Raw genomic sequence first — 17,930 nt, 5'->3', positions numbered from 1 at the left:
TTCTCCTCTCGGGATCTTGGGCACGCACGCACACGCACCTGGCGTGAGTTTAAGCCACTGGGTCCGGGACTCGAACCGCGATCGACTACGTGGGAGTCCAGCGACATAGCCATTACGCTAACTGCTGGTCCCTGTTTGATTCTTTTTTTATGATGTCTATTTCTTCTTTCAAATTATGAAAGGATTTCCTCATCTCCTGGAGCTCACTGTCTCTTTTCTGATGCATTTAATTTAGTTTGACCACTACAAATATTCTGAATTGCTTATCTGGCATTTCCACAACTTCCATTCCTCTGTCTATGGGTGATGCAAAATTGATGTTTTCCCTTGGGGGAGAGACATTTTGTTGTTGCTCATATTTCTTGTGCCTCTGTGACTGTTCCTAGTCATCTGGTGATCTATACGTTCCTTCATAAATTATTCAAGTTGTCTGAGTGTTCGAAAATGTGCAGGAGTAGAAATTTAGTGATCTCTCTTCTGCTCTGCCTCCCTGTTGTACATGTACACAAGCACCCTGCACTGTTGTCACTGGTCCTGGGTGACCCAAAGTCCTCTCTATTTCTAAAGAACAGGTGCACCTGAAACTGAGCTGCTGAGCTTCACCTCAAGAGCAAAGAAAAGATCGCGTGGCCCACAATGTGTGTCTCATGATATCCAAAACACTGAAATCCTGAGATTTCAAAGGTGACTTGGGGGAGAGGATGAGCCACAGGTCCCAGCCTAGGTCCTGTAGTCAACAGGCAGTGTGGCATCTGGCAAGGGGCAAGGCCACACTTGAACCTGGTATCCAGATCGGTCAGGAAGGGGATCAAGCTTGTCTTAAAGTCCCAAGACATGAACTTGAAGTCCAAAGGTGAGTGGGGTAGGGTATGAGCCGTGAGTCCAGATCCTTAGGCCCTGTAGCCACAGGTAGCCTGGCGTCTGGCAAGGCCCGTTCTCTTGAACCGGTGTCCACTCCAGTCTTTTCTTGATAATATTCCTTAAGAACATGGGGCCGGCAGGTGGCGTGGTGGTTAAAAGCACTGGATTCCTACATAGCCGACCATGGTTTGAGTCCTGGTCTTGGAGGTTTGCTTTCTTGCTTTCCCTTTCTCTTTCTCTCTTTCTCTCTCTGGTCAAATTGAAAAATAATAACAACAAACTTAAATAAATAAATTAACAATTCTTTAAAAAAAGAGAACTTATAGATGTTTTCATAAAGTTCTACACAAATTCTACTAATATTTTAACTAGAATTGTGTTGTTTATTTTGTTTGAAAAATATGTATGAGGTGGTATTCAAATGTTCAGAAAAATGCATACTATTTTAAAAAGTTTAACTATTTTGCACTAATATAAAATCATAGTTTAATTCCATTTTCCACAAACTTTTGGAAATCCCCTCAGATTTTTGCTTTATCATTAGGTATCTCTTGAAGAAATTAGTATATTTCTTGAGATCAACAGATGGCATAATGGTTACATCAGTGGACTCCCACATGGCAAACCACGGTTTGAGTCTTGGACCCAGTGGTTTGAAATTTATGTTGGGTACATTTTCATGAGTGCTCAAGATCCCAGGAGAACAGAGGAGAAGGGATTGTGGTGTGGCCATCCCCCCCGCCGGGGTGGTGGGTTGATTTCTCGTTTTCTGTCTCTCTGTCTCTCTCTCCAGCGAGTACATGTACCTTATCGCAAAAATCTCTCAAAAATTTTAAAAAGAAAGAAATTAGTATATTTCTCAATGTGTATAATTTTCTCTTAAATCATTTAATGAAATTTGGCAATTAAGAAAAATAATGTTGGAGTCAGCTGGTGACAAGGTGGTTGGGGCTCTGAATTCCCACATAGGCAACCACAGTTGGAGTGCTGAAACCTGCTGCTTGAGGATCACACTGTGTGTGTGTATGTGTGTGTGTGTGTGTGTGTGTCCAAAATCTCAAGAGGAGAATGGAGGTGAGGGGATAGCATTATGGCCATCCCCCCAGAGGATGACTTCTCACTTTCCTTCCCTCTTTCTCTCTCCAGTGAGCACAAGTGCCCTATGGCAAAAGCCTAAAAAATAAATAGATAAATAATAAAAATATGTTCACACATGTCTGTTGTTAAGATGACTCCTGTGTATTATTTTTCTCCTTGATATTATGACTAGGATCTCTTCGGTACTCCCATTACCATGATAGTGTCTTCTTTCTCTAATTTACTTTTCTATCCTAGGGAGCATGCACTTGCCAGAGAGAGACAGAGAGTTGGAAAAGTGAGAAATCATCCCCTGTGGCATAGCAACACCCCAATCCCTTCTCTATTTTCCTCCTGGAATTCTGGGCATGCACACACACATGCCCAGTGTGATTTTTCAAGCCAGTAGGCCCAGGACTTGAATTGCAATTAGACGTGTGGGAGTCCAGTGCCTTAACCACCATGCCACCTGTTGGCCCCTCTAATTTACTTTTTAAAGCTTATTTATTCTTTTGAGGAAGAGAGAAAGAGAAAGAGATACCCGTGGTGGGGTCTCACCATGCCATGATCCTCACCCTGTCCCTCCGGCCTTCTAGTAGAAGCAGTGGGCATGTTGAGGTAGACCTAGAATCAGAATCTGGGGCCTTCACAAATGGCTCCAGCATTGCAGAGCATCACCCTCCACTGCAGCTAGACCTTTATTTAAGTGACAAACAAAAAATGTACATATATATTTATGGCGTACAACATGTTGTTGTAATATGTATACATGTGGGAAGGCTCTTTCAAGCTAAATAATCTATTACCTCACTTATAATTTTTTTGATTACCACCCTTAAAATCTATTTTTTTAAGCAATTTTCAAGTATACAATACATTGTTATTGACTATAGCCACCATGTTGTGCAATAAATCTCTTAAACTTATTCTTCCTGTCTAACTGGAATATTGTATCCTTTGACCAACATCTCCCCAGTCCTACTCCCTCCCTCCTCAGCGTTGATAGATCACTTTTGGTAATATGGAGATTTAATTCTTTTTTTCAGAAGGCATATGTACTTGGAGAAAGCATCCTCTCGATAGGGCATGGGCATGTTGCAGTCCTTTTTCCTTCACTTCTTCATCCTGTCAGGATGGAGCACACACACATAAGCACTTGGCATGTGTTTCAAGCCCTTGGGGCTGGGTTTCAAAATGAGGCCAACTGTAAGTGGTCTGGCTTCCTATGCATGGTGCTTAAACCCAGCTCTACAGGGCCATCCCAGTATGGGTATTTTACCAGTATTAATTTCTCCAATCTACAATATGAGATATCTTTCCCTTTATTTGTGTCTTCCATTTCTTTCATCAGTGTTCTATAGTTTTCAGTCTTTAGATCTTTGACCTTATTGGTTAGATTTATTTCTAGGTACTTTATTGTATAGTTATTGTAAGTGGGACTGTTGGCCCAACTGTGGTAGCACACACTAATTGACACTGCCGCTGAGGCTGGCAGCAGGCTCAGACGACAGGGAGGGCTGAAGATAATTCCTGACCAACCCTGAAAGCCAGGTTCAGTGGCACACACCTGTACTCCTAGATACTTGGAAAGCAGAGGCAGGAGGATTGCCAGGTTCAGTGGCACACACCTGTACTCCTAGCTACTTGGAAAGCAGAAGCAGGAGGATTGTGACATGGTGAGACTCTTGTCTAAAAAAATTGGGGTGGGGCCAGCTGGTGGTGGTATGCTGGCTAAAGTGATTGAATCCCACATAGCTAGCTGTGGTTTGAGTCCTAGACCCAGTAGCTTGAAAAACACACTGGGCAGGTGTGTGTGCATGCACAAAATCCCAAGAGAAGAGTGGGGGAGAATGGATTGCAATGTGGTCATCCTCCTGGGGCGTTTTCTCACTTTCTTTCTCTCTCTTCCAACAAACATTAAAAAGAAATGAAAAGAAAAAAGATCATAGGATTGTTTCTCTTTTGGATAATTCATTGTACTGTATAGGAAGGTTACTGATTTTGGTGTGTTGATTTTGTATCCTTTGCACCAACTTTATTGAATTCTTTTATTTTAATTGATTTGGTGGAATTTTAGGACTTTCTACATACAAAATCATGTCATCTGTAAATAGAGACCACCATAGTGTCTTCCATCTAGAAATGTATTCTTTTTATCTTCATTTTATGAGTAAAGAAACTGAGGCCCAGAAAAGTTAGATGACTTTGCCATGGTTGCTGAGTGGAAGAAATGGGAGGTGCCTATCTTGAATATCCAAATTTTGTTGTGCTACATTAATAGGAATCAAGTTGCATGCCCAAACTTTGTTAAAGTTCATATTCCCTTAAGTATCACTTTCTTTGGTATCAGATTTCAAAGTAGTAATATACATTTTGTAGCACATCCCTTGTTTTTAGCAGTGTCATTTTGAAGTATAGCGTCATGTCTCCAGGAACTGCGTTTCATCTCCATTCAATTCTCCCAAGACATGATTCCTACCAGACAGGAACTATTTCTTCTTTGAGGTCTAAATAGCACCTAACAATCTATTGCACCGAATAAATATTTAATGAAGATTGAATATTTCCTCTGTGGTGGATCGATTATTCTTGTTGATTCTCTGAGGAAACCTGTTTGGTTTTGTTTTTGTTTTGTTTTTAGTTCTGTGGTAGGTTAAGAAATTTGCTTTTCTGAATATTGTTACTAACATCAAAGTGTGTTTCAGTGATTTAAAAATTCGTGTGTCTTAAGTTTTTGGTCGTTTAGTTTTCCTGGTTTACAGATGCTATTTGAATGTTTATGTCATTTCAAATGTAAATCACAGATTTATCCTTCTAGTAGCATATAATAAAGTCATTTACTAGGAGAGCTGGGGGTTTCTTTTAGAAGTTCTGGCTTTTTTTTTTTTTTTTTGAGAGGTTTTTGCTATAGGGCACATGCGCTCGCCAGATAGAGAGAGACATAGAGACAGACAGCGAGAAATCGCCCCCCAGGGGGGATGGTCACACCGCAATCCCTTCTCCTCCATTCTCCTCTCGGGATCTTGGGCACGCACGCACACGTGCCTGGCGTGAGTTCTAAGCCACCAGGTCCGGGACGTGAACTGCAGTCGACTACGTGGGAATCCAACGACATAGCCATTACGCTAACTACTGGTTCCCTGGTATTTAAGGCTCTGAAAATGAAAAATATTTTCATGTTTTAGTGGAAGAAATAGAACTTTATTGATAAATGCCTCCCTAGACATAAATAATTCTTACCTTGCAAATGACGAAAGTCTGTATTTCCTACATTCTAAACTATTAATCGTGTATCTACTTTTTTTATCTTTAAGCTTTTCATACATTCTAAACTATTAATCGTGTATTTACTTTTTTTATCTTTAAGCTTTTCATACATTCTAAACTATTAATCGTGTATTTACTTTTTTTATCTTTAAGCTTTCCTTAGCTGATTTTAGGCTTAAATGAAATGCATTTGTATTTGCCTGTGGAGTTTCTAAATTTATGAAATTGGTGAAATAGCTTGAAAATTTTCAACTTGTAAAATTGGAATCACTATAGTGGAATCATTTGCTGTAAGTTGTTAATGTGACACTCATATATAATTTATCAGGATGAATTAGAAAAACAAACCATTTAAAAGAAACAAAAATAGGAATAGGTAGAGGAAAGAATATATATATTTTATATTTTCTTTCTGTTCTAGGAAGCAAATGAATGTAATTGTGAGATAGACAAGACATGTCTAGTGACAAATATGCTCCATATTTAAGAAATAAATTCACTGTGTTTCATGTTTAATAACTTTGGGGACATTTATTTGATTTTAAGTAACTGTTGACATTGTGTAGCATTTATTTTTCTACAGCATAATTGTGTGTGTGTGTGTGTGTGTGTGTATGTGTGACAAGAGTTATAGTACATTTGATAACAAGGGTTGGACACATTATTTGAGTCATAGTGGTTCAATATCTATTTTTAGGTCTTTTTGACCCAGGAACCTGTAACCTGTGAAATCTCCACAGTTTTTGGATTCTTTAAGATATTTTATAGGGAACCAGCAGTTAGCGTAATGGCTATGTCGCTGGACTCCCACGTAGTCGACCACGGTTCGTGTCCCGGACCCGATGGCTTAAAACTCACGCCAGGCGCATGTGGGTGCATGCCCAAGATCCTGAGAGGAGAATGGAGGAGAAGGGATTGCGGCGTGGCCATCCTCCCTGGGGGGCGATTTCTCGCTTTCTCTCTGTCTCTTTGTCTGTCTGGTGAGCGCATGTGCCCTATGGGAAAAACCTCTCCAAAAAAAAAAGAGATTTTATAATGCAGGGACCAGCAGTTAGTGCAATGGCTATGTCGCTGGACTCCCATGTAGTCGACTGTGGTTCGGGTCCCGGACCCGGTGACTTAAACTCACGCCAGGCATGTGTGCATGCATGCCCGAGATCTGGAGAGGAGAAAGGAGGAGAAGGGATTGCGGCATGGCCATACCCCCAGGTGGTGATTTCTCACTTTCTGTCTCTCTGTCTCTCTCTGTCTTTCTGGTGAGCACACCCGCCCTATGGCAAAAACCTCTCCAAAAAAAAAAAAGAAAAGATATTTTACAATGCAAAGATTTAACTTTAGATGAACACTGCACTGTGGGAAGCTGACTAGTGTCATTCAAAATGGAAATAATGTTAAAGTATAAATTGTAAACAATTTAAGAAGTTATGATAACAACTAACATATGTGAGAAGAGAGAGGCTGTGATTAAGGAAGTGTCTTTTCTTCCACAACTTATAACTAAGAAAACCTGAAATTTAACCTGGTATTTGCAATGCTCTGGTTACTCAGCAGCATTCTATTTTGTGAAATTATTGCCAAGAAAACGTACCTAAATCTTGAGTTACTGACTGTTCTTGCATCTGATTGGAAGGGGCATCTGAGTTGTTCGTGTAAGGTAAACAGATCCAAGGCTGCACAGATGAAGGTGGAGGCTTGGGGAGGGTTTCAGTCAGGGAAGGGAAGCTTCCTAGACATTACAGCTCGGTCCAGAGGCCAAATGGAAGATAAATCACCACTGGCCACCTCTCTTATTATTGAAATGGTTCAGCCCTGGGGTTTAACTGAAGGACTAACAGGGTTTTGAAGTGCAAATAGGATGATGAAGGGTAAACCCTTTTAGGGTTTCATTTTGATGGATTTTTTTTTTTTTCCTATGTGGATTTCTGGCACTGACTGTGATCTGGAAGGGGGTCCTTAAAAAAGGAAAGTTTTGTTTTGTGTTTGGTCAATCAGGCAATAAGAACTTTCCACAGGGGTGTACTTTTCCTGCATGCATATTGATCCCATTGTGTTTTAAAGTAGGTCATTTACTTGAGTCTTCGGCAGTGAAACTGTCATTTCAAGGTCACATCTCTTTCTTGATATTAATACCAAAGTTTCAGAGTGCTGAACCATGTGCTACTTTTGGATCAATCCGTAGTTTTTGGAGGATTACTTAAGGCCAGTGTGTGTTAAACAAAGTCCTCTAGTTAAAGATCAAGTCCCTAGAACAACTCTTTTATAATAGTGATAAGCATTTTATAATAACTCAGTCTTCTTCCATTAAATAATAAAATTGTGCATAGTCACTTAATTATTTTGTATACATTCCATTTTGCCAGCAGTTTAAATAAATAAAAAAAAGAACACTCTGAGATTGTGAAATATTATGAGATGTTATTTGTAAAGATACACTGTAGTGTTGGAGGACATAGGAAGACTTAAAAGTGTTTAAATAAGTGATATGTTGATTTAGTAAATTGAAAAAGTATTTTAGCCTCTCCCCCCCCAAAATAATTCAAATATAAAAGAATAAAATAAAATACCTTTAAAAAGATGTGTTTTTATAAAGCAGTGATGAGAGGAGTCAGCAATAACCCCAAAGAAAAATGGCTGTAGCATAATTGAAACTTTTAAAGAAAAATTAAAATATTTCTATTAAAGAAATGTCATTGTAATGCTTATATGTCTTCTTAAAAATATCATTGATGAAATTTTTCTTGAACATTTTGGCTCTTTACTTTAAACATAACATAAACATTTGTATTACTTGCCCTTTTCAAGAATAATATATTTAGCTGCAGCAGAGCTTTCTTCTTGTGTTCCTTGAGACCATCATAAAAAACAAGTTGTTAATCTCCATAATTAACATTGATCCACGGTGTTGTTAACTGACCTCTAGGTGGTTTTGTTTTATGTGCTTCAAATGTTTCCCTATATGGTATTTATGTAAATGTTAGAGGTATATTCACTTTCTATTGTTGTATGATTATTTTAAATGAAATGTTTTAAACACTACCACCACCAACAAAACCCCCAAACCCTCGATGGCATCAGACAGAGTCCCTTGCATCTACAGCATCCCTGTCATTAGTTTGTTGCTGGGAGATGTTAATATGACCTTTCCTTTGTTAGACAAGAGATCTGGAGCCTTCCCAGAATCCTCTTGTTAACTGTCTTTTTAACCCAAGTTGGAGGTTGTCTGATGAATGAAGGGTGAGCTTTTTTATGAGCTAGACATATTGTTGACATTGTCACATGTTGCTTTTTAAATTTCTAATGTGTTTTTAATTTGCAAAGCATGTGTGTCCCTTTCACAGCAGTGAATCGAGTCAGCATTTCTGAATCTACATACTGCTTTATGCAAACAGTAAGGGACAGGCTTAAGAATGCTGCATCTTCATGGCCTCACATTTTCTGAAACACATGTGACTGAATTTTACTTTGAATATTATTGAATAAAAGAAGATAGCTGAGGAAGGCTTTTTTCCCAAGAACTTCTCTTGCCTCTTGGCAAGTGAATTGCCCCAATATAAGGGGGTAGTTGAGTTACAGAGTGAAAAGGCAATCCACAAATAATCACTCTTTTCTGCCTTTGATTGTGTCAGATTTTTTTGTGTGTGTGGCAATTGTTTTCTTTTTCGCTTAGAAGAGGTTTATGGTCCAGTGTCTGTCAAGTCAGCCCCTGTCTTAAGGTTGCAGTTGTATTTCTCTCTGGAGTTCCTGGAGGTGATGTTATCTTTTGTTCACTCAGCAGTGTGGTCGTTCCTGAGAGCATCTGTCACTTTAGGCATTACAAGATGGATGGGTCTCCAGTGAACTGCTGGTTGAAGCAAATGGTGAAAATAAGAAAAGACAAGGGGGTTCAGGGTCTGTGGAGGGGACAGACAACAAGGAAACACTGTTAGAAATCAAGAGTAAGCTGAGCAATAGAGGAAGAAAGCAAAGATGGATCAGATGTCATTTTATAAACATCTTGGAAATCAGAGTCTTTTGATGGCTATCACGAGAGACTGAGAGAGACATCTGCACAATGGTAAACAATCTGTGGTTTGGATTTGCAGTATGTGGTTGGACGTTTGAACAGAAAGTCTGGGGAAAGTGTTGGGAAAATAACAATAATGTTATAAGATGTTTTGTGTGAGGATTTTGCTATTTGATAAATTAGCAGCCTTTTAAAATTGTTTAAAGATTAAATTGAAAATCTTACCTTTAAATTTTTCTATTTTATTTTCTCTTTTCTTTCTTCTTTTCTTTTTGTAAGCAGTAGCAATGATAGATATTAAAATATTTGCCAAGTTTTGTCCACATAGCTAAAATTCTGATTGTTTACTGAAGCTCTTTGGCATTTTGTGAGAGAATTCTGAAAATTCTATGCTCGTGCATTAAGGAGGCTAGGGGTAGATTTCAAGTCATTGGAACTAATGGCCAACTTAACTTAATGGGCTCTTTGGGTCAAAGAAAGAATATAATTATTATTAATCTGTCAGAACAAGCTGGAGTTTTATATTGTATTTAGAAATTTATTTTGCTGCTGAAGGTCAAAATGTGTATATTCTGACTAAGACAAAGTCTCTGCTATGTAAGACAGATAGGCAAGAGGTTGGCTGGGGAATGAAAAGGGAAAAGAGAATGCAGTGATGTGATTGAAAAAATGATTTTGTCAAGCTTTACGACATTCGTCTATGAAAAAGACCATAGTTTGAGAGGCAGAGAAATGAAGATGATTAGAAGCTTTAAGCTATACAAATGGTAGAGTATCTTCCTTCTCTATGGGTGTAAATAATAGATGAAAGAGTAAGAGTGACAACAAAGGATCAGGTCGTTTAAGAGAATGTGTGCAGCCTGAATAGGGGTCTGTGGCCCAGGGCCAAAGGTCTTAGCTTTGAGTGTAATTAGAAGAAAATACAAAAATGTCATTACTAGCAGGTGAAGTGTGTAGCACGTGGCCAAAAATTAGCAATTTTAGACTTCGAAGCTATTGGAATTGGATTACTGACCTTCTTTTTAAATCATTAAGGTCCTTGTGGAGTCATATAGTTTCATTGGTAGTAATGCAGTTTGACCTTGTTGACCACATGGGTAATCTTGGGTTTGTATGTAGGGAGCAAGGCCCCTGACTTAGTTAGACAACATGTCTATTTTTGTGTGAGTTGGTGGAGAATATGTTTGAAAACCGGGGTCTTGCATTTTTAATTATTTAGCCTGAAGATGTCATTCGGGTAGTAAGAGAAGTAAGGTTAATATTTTTTATTCCAAAATCTAAAATGGTTCTTTTCTTTCTGAAGTTGGCATAAAGGGAAAGTAGAATGAAAACCATCATGATTCATTAGAAAACATAAGTTAATATTATTTCAAATATTTAGTGCTATAAATATTTATACTGGAATTAGTACCTCCTATTTTAAAAATCCTCTTTCATTTTCTTTTTAGACACAATAACAAAGGATATGTCTATGTGTAAAAATCGATGACAAGAAGTTTTTATTTCACTTTCTGCTTTATAACTGTATTTCTTGTTTTTCTATGCTGTAGTTTATATTCACCATAATCAACTTAGAGGAGAGAATGATATGCATGCTATAATTTTCAACCAACTATAAGTAATTATAGTTAGTTTAATAAAGTCCAGGAAATTATTACTCAAAAATGTAGGAAAGTAGGTCTTTTTTTTCTTGTAGGCCTCCTTAGAAATTACTAAAACATTAATTTCAAGAAGTAAAAGAAACATTTTAATCACTATTAGTTTACATTTTTACTAAATGTAAAAATTAATATTATGTATTTGAATAGTTCTTTGATTAGATAGTTTTGTTTATGTATCAGGGATTATACTCTTCAACTGCTTAAAATAAGAAAATTACCTTATGCTAATTTCATTCCTAAAAGTAAAAATAGTCAGTGAAGGTTAGCATTGTGGCAATACTTATCAAAAAATACAAACCTGACAGACCTTTTCAAGTTATATTTGGGGGGGTTAAGACTATCAGAAATTTTTTTTATATCTATTATTAACAAGTGATTATTTGGGGAGTATTAGAAATGAGGACTGTCTGAATCTTTTCCAGTTATGATGTGTATGGCATTGCATAAGATGATCTATTTCTAATTATGATATTTTTAAAATCATGAATATTTGTTGTATTATAGAAGATAATACATTTCTAAATGGTCTTTATGTATATATTTCTATTTTTTATGTTCTTGCAGGTGCAGAAAAGCTTCAAACAAGTTAAAATTTAGGCATCAGGCTCCCTGAAGTGTCGACTGCTCAACTTAATCATGAACGTGATACAAAAATGTTAATAAATAAACCAAGGTATTGTGTAATGATATATTCCCTCCCCCCACAAAAAATGTTCAAGATCAAATTTGTTTTAGCAAGTTATATTTAGAATTTAAATAGACCTCACTTTATTTGGTCCTGAAACTGATTTAAGGAGCTATTTCTATGAACTCTCCATTTCCTTTCTTGCCTACTTTCCTCTCCCCTCCCCCATCCTCCCTAAGCTTCCCAAACTTATTCAGCACTAAGTCTACAACAGCCTCTGTATTTCCTATATTCCTAAATTAAGAAAACAAGAATTCTGATTTTGATTCTCCTTTACTGAGTGTGATTTTTCTCTTTCAAATGGACTAATAAAAAGAGGCTTCTTAATTATTGACCTCTGTGCAAACCCAAACCAAATCTAATGATTGCATGTATTTACACTTTGTCTCGTACAATACTATCCTGTTATGTATGTTATAAAGGTTTTGTGAAGGTATTTTTCAATTTTAGAAGTCTTTCAATTTAGAAAAGGGAAAAAGGTGACAGTGCCTCCTTTTCAAAGAATACCAACAGCTTGCTTAGAATTAAGAATTTAGGGCTACCGTTTTAGGTAACTCGCATCTATCAGAAGGGGTATAACCCAGCAATGCCTTTTCCTTTTGGAGGTTACAATGTGCTTAAATAGCCTGGCATTTCCAAGGAAGGCCAAAGATCTTTTCCTTTTTTTTTTTTTTTTTTCCTCTTTTATGACCCGTTGTATCCTTTTTGAGGCCAAAAAGAACAAGAGATTCATCGTCACTTCAGTTTGGTCCCTGTTTGTTCCTTCATGGTGATGGTGAAGGAAGATACTGAAACCGGTATTGGGTTAACGTTTGGGCCTGGCTGGAACATCTGGAAAATAGTCAGAGAGGGAAAGGAGGAGGCAGAAGAAAGAGAGAGAACTGTTGCATTTTGTTTCACCAGGTGCTAGGAGGAAGCAACATTAGCCTTTTTGATATGGGAGGCAAATTCTGTGGGCCCGGGAGTTAGGCTTCAACAATTGAAGAGGTCAAAGGACAGCTGAGTGGGGTCAGAGAGACACCATGGGGTGTATTTTGTTACTTAGTAAAAGGAGCAGCCTCCTAAAACCTTAAAGGATTCTCTTGAAAATCTGTGTTGTGAAAAGGTTTTATGAGTCTAATGGCAAAAACTCCTGATTTATCTAAGGAATGCTCGCTTTTGTCTAATGGAAGGATAATCCTTACCAAATGTTGGCAACTACTATAAGAGTCAGTATAGGTCTGAAAGAACAGTTAGGGTTTGAAGTGTACTTTGCTTTCCAAAATGTTTATCATTTTAATGTTTCTCTCTCAGCGAAGAATTTTGCACTGTTGAAATACCACCTTTTTCTTTCCTCCTAGCAGAAGAGTTGGGGGAGGGGAAAGAATGAGCCTACATTAATGTTAAAATTATTCTGCAGGCTTTTGACCTGACCCGCAAGCAGGAAATTATTACCAAGTCCTTAAAAAACATCAGAATTTGTTAACTCTAAAAAGTTACCTTTGCATTTATTTTAACTTATAAAGAGAATAAATGGCACATGGAGTGTAAAGTTTCTGGATTATCCATTTTTTACTTCAGTTATTGAGAGTTGATAGAAGAGGGCATCAGTTGATGAATAACCTTAAACCTGTTTCTTCCTGAATGTGTTTCTCATACATTTTGTAGTAGTAATAAGGAAATGTCAGAGTCAAGAATAGAGCATAAGAAAAGCCATAAGGAATTTTTTTTCTTTGAGGAAATAGAGGACAAAAACATCTGCATGTTGTGAAAGCTCTGTCACAGCCCATGACCGCAAGAAACCACTTGCATGCTGGGAGATACCTCTTTTTTTTTTTAAGTTAATTTTTTAGGATTATTTATTTATTTAATTCTGTTTGTTATTATTATCCTCCTAAAACCTTAAAGGATTCTCTTGAAAATCTGTGTTGTGAAAAGGTTTTATGAGTCTAATGGCAAAAACTCCTGATTTATCTAAGGAATGCTCGCTTTTGTCTAATGGAAGGATAATCCTTACCAAATGTTGGCAACTACTATAAGAGTCAGTATAGGTCTGAAAGAACAGTTAGGGTTTGAAGTGTACTTTGCTTTCCAAAATGTTTATCATTTTAATGTTTCTCTCTCAGCGAAGAATTTTGCACTGTTGAAATACCACCTTTTTCTTTCCTCCTAGCAGAAGAGTTGGGGGAGGGGAAAGAATGAGCCTACATTAATGTTAAAATTATTCTGCAGGCTTTTGACCTGACCCGCAAGCAGGAAATTATTACCAAGTCCTTAAAAAACATCAGAATTTGTTAACTCTAAAAAGTTACCTTTGCATTTATTTTAACTTATAAAGAGAATAAATGGCACATGGAGTGTAAAGTTTCTGGATTATCCATTTTTTACTTCAGTTATTGAGAGTTGATAGAAGAGGGCATCAGTTGATGAATAACCTTAAACCTGTTTCTTCCTGAATGTGTTTCTCATACATTTTGTAGTAGTAATAAGGAAATGTCAGAGTCAAGAATAGAGCATAAGAAAAGCCATAAGGAATTTTTTTTCTTTGAGGAAATAGAGGACAAAAACATCTGCATGTTGTGAAAGCTCTGTCACAGCCCATGACCGCAAGAAACCACTTGCATGCTGGGAGATACCTCTTTTTTTTTTTAAGTTAATTTTTTAGGATTATTTATTTATTTAATTCTGTTTGTTATTATTATTTTTTAATTTACCCAGAGGGGTAGAGAGAGAAAGAAAGGGAAAGTGAGACAGCAAGCTGCCAGGTACGAGACTCGAACTGTAGTCTGCCATATGGGAATCTAGCGCCTTTCACTACCACGCCTCCTGCTGGCCCCTTGCTGGTAGATACGGTTAAAAGGTACAGGGCACCTGGCAGATAGGTAATGAAAGGAGACTATTAACGGAATTTGACTGTATTTTGATACTGCAACTTACATACTATATATAGGTACATATGTGACTAGATAGGAAGAACGAATATATTACAATATGTACATATGTATAGTAAGGGGGAGAAGTTAAAACAATGAAGGGTGTGCAATGGGGTATGTAAACATTTTCTTCCTAGTTTATAAATGTACAGTATTTACTAACTACTATGTGTGTGACTTTCTAAATAAGTCCTCTTGTATATAAACATAAGACTTATCACACAGCAGGCTCCGTTTCTAGTTTCTCAAGGTTAAAGTACCTTTCAACAACTCATTTAGAACCCTAAGTGTAGTGACTGATAATTGCCTAGAGAAAACCTTCAGCCGTTTAAGTAGCATTGAAATTGTGGCAAAAGTGCCAAATACAATTAAGAGTGTTTATAAAAAAAAAGGTGGAAAGATGGGGCAGATGACAGAATGGACAGATGAAGGGAACAGGAGTAACAAATCTTACAAGAACACAATGTTCACAGTTGCTTTGAATTTCCAGTGCGTTTTCTTTTAAGCTAAATCTCCCTCTTTAACTCCTCTCAGAATTATCAGCTCAGTGTATGTTTTGCAAGTTAAATCATTCAGATACATTTGTTCAGCCCCTAACTCAACATCTGATTTTGAAAGAAGTTAGCTGTTTGGCAATAGTATTTATTTTGCCATCTTAGGCACATTTTATTTAAAGTGCCTTAAAAAAAAAAAAAAAAACTTTGTTATTTGTTATTTATTTTTCCAATTTTAAAAATTATTTATTTATTTACATTTTCTCACAAACACTTACTTTACATGTAAAACATTTTTGCTCAGATTCCATAGTTCTTGAGGGTTAAGAAAAGAATTTCAAATTTTCAAGAAAACCCTGAATTTTAAAGATAACTTTTGAAATATTTGTTATAATTTTGTTTGTGACTCTATAACAGATTCAGTATGGTTTTAAGTATTTTTGTACAGTGCTTTTTAAAAGGTCAGTTTTAAATGTATTTCTATTTTATTATAATTACTATGAGTGGGAATTTCTTTATCTCTCTTTGCTCTCTTATAATTTTTAGTAGTCCAGGTACATTACAAAGGAGACCTTGTTTTTGCATTTAGTGACCTATCATTACCAAAACCAAAACCAAACCTAAAAAACTTTAGAAGTCTTTCATGTGTTATTATTAATTTTGTTTATCTGATTAGTGTTCCTAGACAAACAACTTCTTAGGAATACTAAATGGGTATAGGTAAATAAAAGAAATTAGGTGTGTGCTATGTAAAAAATACTTCTTTGTGCTTTTCCCACTATGTTTTCTAAAGTCTCAGATGAACTTTTGGGAAATTACCATCGTATCTTTGGAAATTCTATTCTGCATTTGGGAAATTGGTTTTTGCCTCCGGTGTTTTATGCAGATTTTAATGATTGTTGTGATAAATCTCCAGAAGTTTGTTCCCTGAAACCATGGAGACTCTGGGCTCCAGTGTGGCAGCCTGATGGATGTGTTGAGCCACTCTTTGGAAGCATTTCTTGTTATTTAATGTTTTCTGTTCTGGATTATTGACTCTTCTCCCTGTTGAAAAATTGGTCTCTGGTGACATGGTGGAGGTCACACGTTGCCTATTATTGTTTTGTTTCTTTGATCTTACACAGGGATTGCCTCTGGTAATTATACCAGTTTCAGAGAGTCTTGGCGAGATGTGTTTATTTTACAGAAGAATTTCTGGCATTTCAAGAAAGAAAGTAAAGATTTCCAGTAGTAACCTGTAACTCTGTGTTACCAAGGAAAAATAGCATTGCACTTGCTCTCATATTTATGACTGCTTTTAATAATTATCATGAAGTTAGTTTACATTTACAGTAATTATTTTGATAATGATTTAAAACATATCATGTAAGTGTATGTGCTTTGCTAAAAATGACATTTTAGATGCTGGGATTCATTTTAGTACCTAAACTACTTTTAACTTTCAAAATTCAGAAGAGATCCATCCAAATTGAAATGTACAGAACCATTAAAGGGGGGTGAAAATCTTGTCTTTAAAGAAATCTGTTAGCATTTTCTAAACATTTTCAGCAAAAAGGCTGAATAAAAATGAAACACTTGTGTTTTGAATGCACCTTTAGATTTGTGCTTTGTTTGGAATGCGCTTAGAAGGAGATGATATCTCTTCAGAACTGTTTAATGTACAATTGGATAAATCACAAAATCTCAATGTGTGCTTTTTTTTTAACTCAATTTCAGTTTTTTTGTTTTTTGTTTTGTTGTTTTTTATAGAGAGAGATTTTTGCTATAGGGCAGTGTGCTTGACAGAGAGACAGAGAGACAGAAAGCAAGAAATCACCTCCCCCCCAACCCCCCGCACATCCCCAGGAGGGATGGCTATGCCACAGTCCTTTCTCCTTCATTCTCCTCTTGGGATCTTAGGCACAAAACTACTTTTAACTTTCAAAATTCAGAAGAGATCCATCCAAATTGAAATGTACAGAACCATTAAAGGGGGGTGAAAATCTTGTCTTTAAAGAAATCTGTTAGCATTTTCTAAACATTTTCAGCAAAAAGGCTGAATAAAAATGAAACACTTGTGTTTTGAATGCACCTTTAGATTTGTGCTTTGTTTGGAATGCGCTTAGAAGGAGATGATATCTCTTCAGAACTGTTTAATGTACAATTGGATAAATCACAAAATCTCAATGTGTGCTTTTTTTTTAACTCAATTTCAGTTTTTTTGTTTTTTGTTTTGTTGTTTTTTATAGAGAGAGATTTTTGCTATAGGGCAGTGTGCTTGACAGAGAGACAGAGAGACAGAAAGCAAGAAATCACCTCCCCCCAACCCCCCGCACATCCCCAGGAGGGATGGCTATGCCACAGTCCTTTCTCCTTCATTCTCCTCTTGGGATCTTAGGCACACAAGCACACGCTCCCAGTGTGAGTTTTAAGCCACCAGGTCTGAGACTTGAACCACAGTCTACTACATGGGAGTCCAGCAATGTAACCATTATGCCATCTGCTGGTCTCCTTAATTTCAGTTTTAGATAAAATATTTGCTGTCAGAATTCACAATTTAATGGGAGAATTAAGCAATTACTAAACCAAATTAAGAGTGACAAATATCAATTTAAAAAGAATTAACTGAAATATTAAAAAAGCACAAAAGAGAACTGTGACCATACGCTTATTTTAAGTTTTAGATTATATATTGTACAGGAACTTGCAAGAACTATGTTTGGAGGAAGGGGGTCCACAGCATGACCAGGCCCTGTCAAAGGTCTTTTCTCTCTCTTTCTCTCCTCTCTCTCCTCCCTTTTCCTCCTGTGTGTGTGTATGCCTTCTTGATCATGAATATTTTATTTTTTACAATTTATAAAAATAAAAAATAAAAAGATGTCTGAGAGAGACAGCAGGTCAGGTGTGATGGTTAAGGCTCTGGACTCTCACATGGTCAATCATGATTGGAGTCCCAGAACTGGCCATTTGAAAATCACCCCAGGTGCGTGT

The 17,930-nt window shown here is 36.8% G+C and overlaps 1 protein-coding gene across 1 annotated transcript in view; it reads left to right on the top strand.

The window, feature by feature from the left end:
• Positions 1-17,930, top strand: part of GREB1L (GREB1 like retinoic acid receptor coactivator) — a gene marked incomplete in the record, with an annotated part of 234,692 nt that overhangs the window by 75,227 nt on the left and 141,535 nt on the right. Inside the window, 1 exon segment of the mRNA XM_027773094.1 lies at positions 11,434-11,542.

This window comes from Tupaia chinensis, unplaced genomic scaffold (genome assembly GCF_000334495.1).
Source record: "Tupaia chinensis unplaced genomic scaffold, TupChi_1.0 Scaffold000320_2, whole genome shotgun sequence".
NCBI lineage: Eukaryota > Metazoa > Chordata > Mammalia > Scandentia > Tupaiidae > Tupaia > Tupaia belangeri.
The sequence above is the reverse complement of the archived record's forward strand: the minus strand, read 5'-3'. Positions and strand labels throughout refer to the sequence as shown.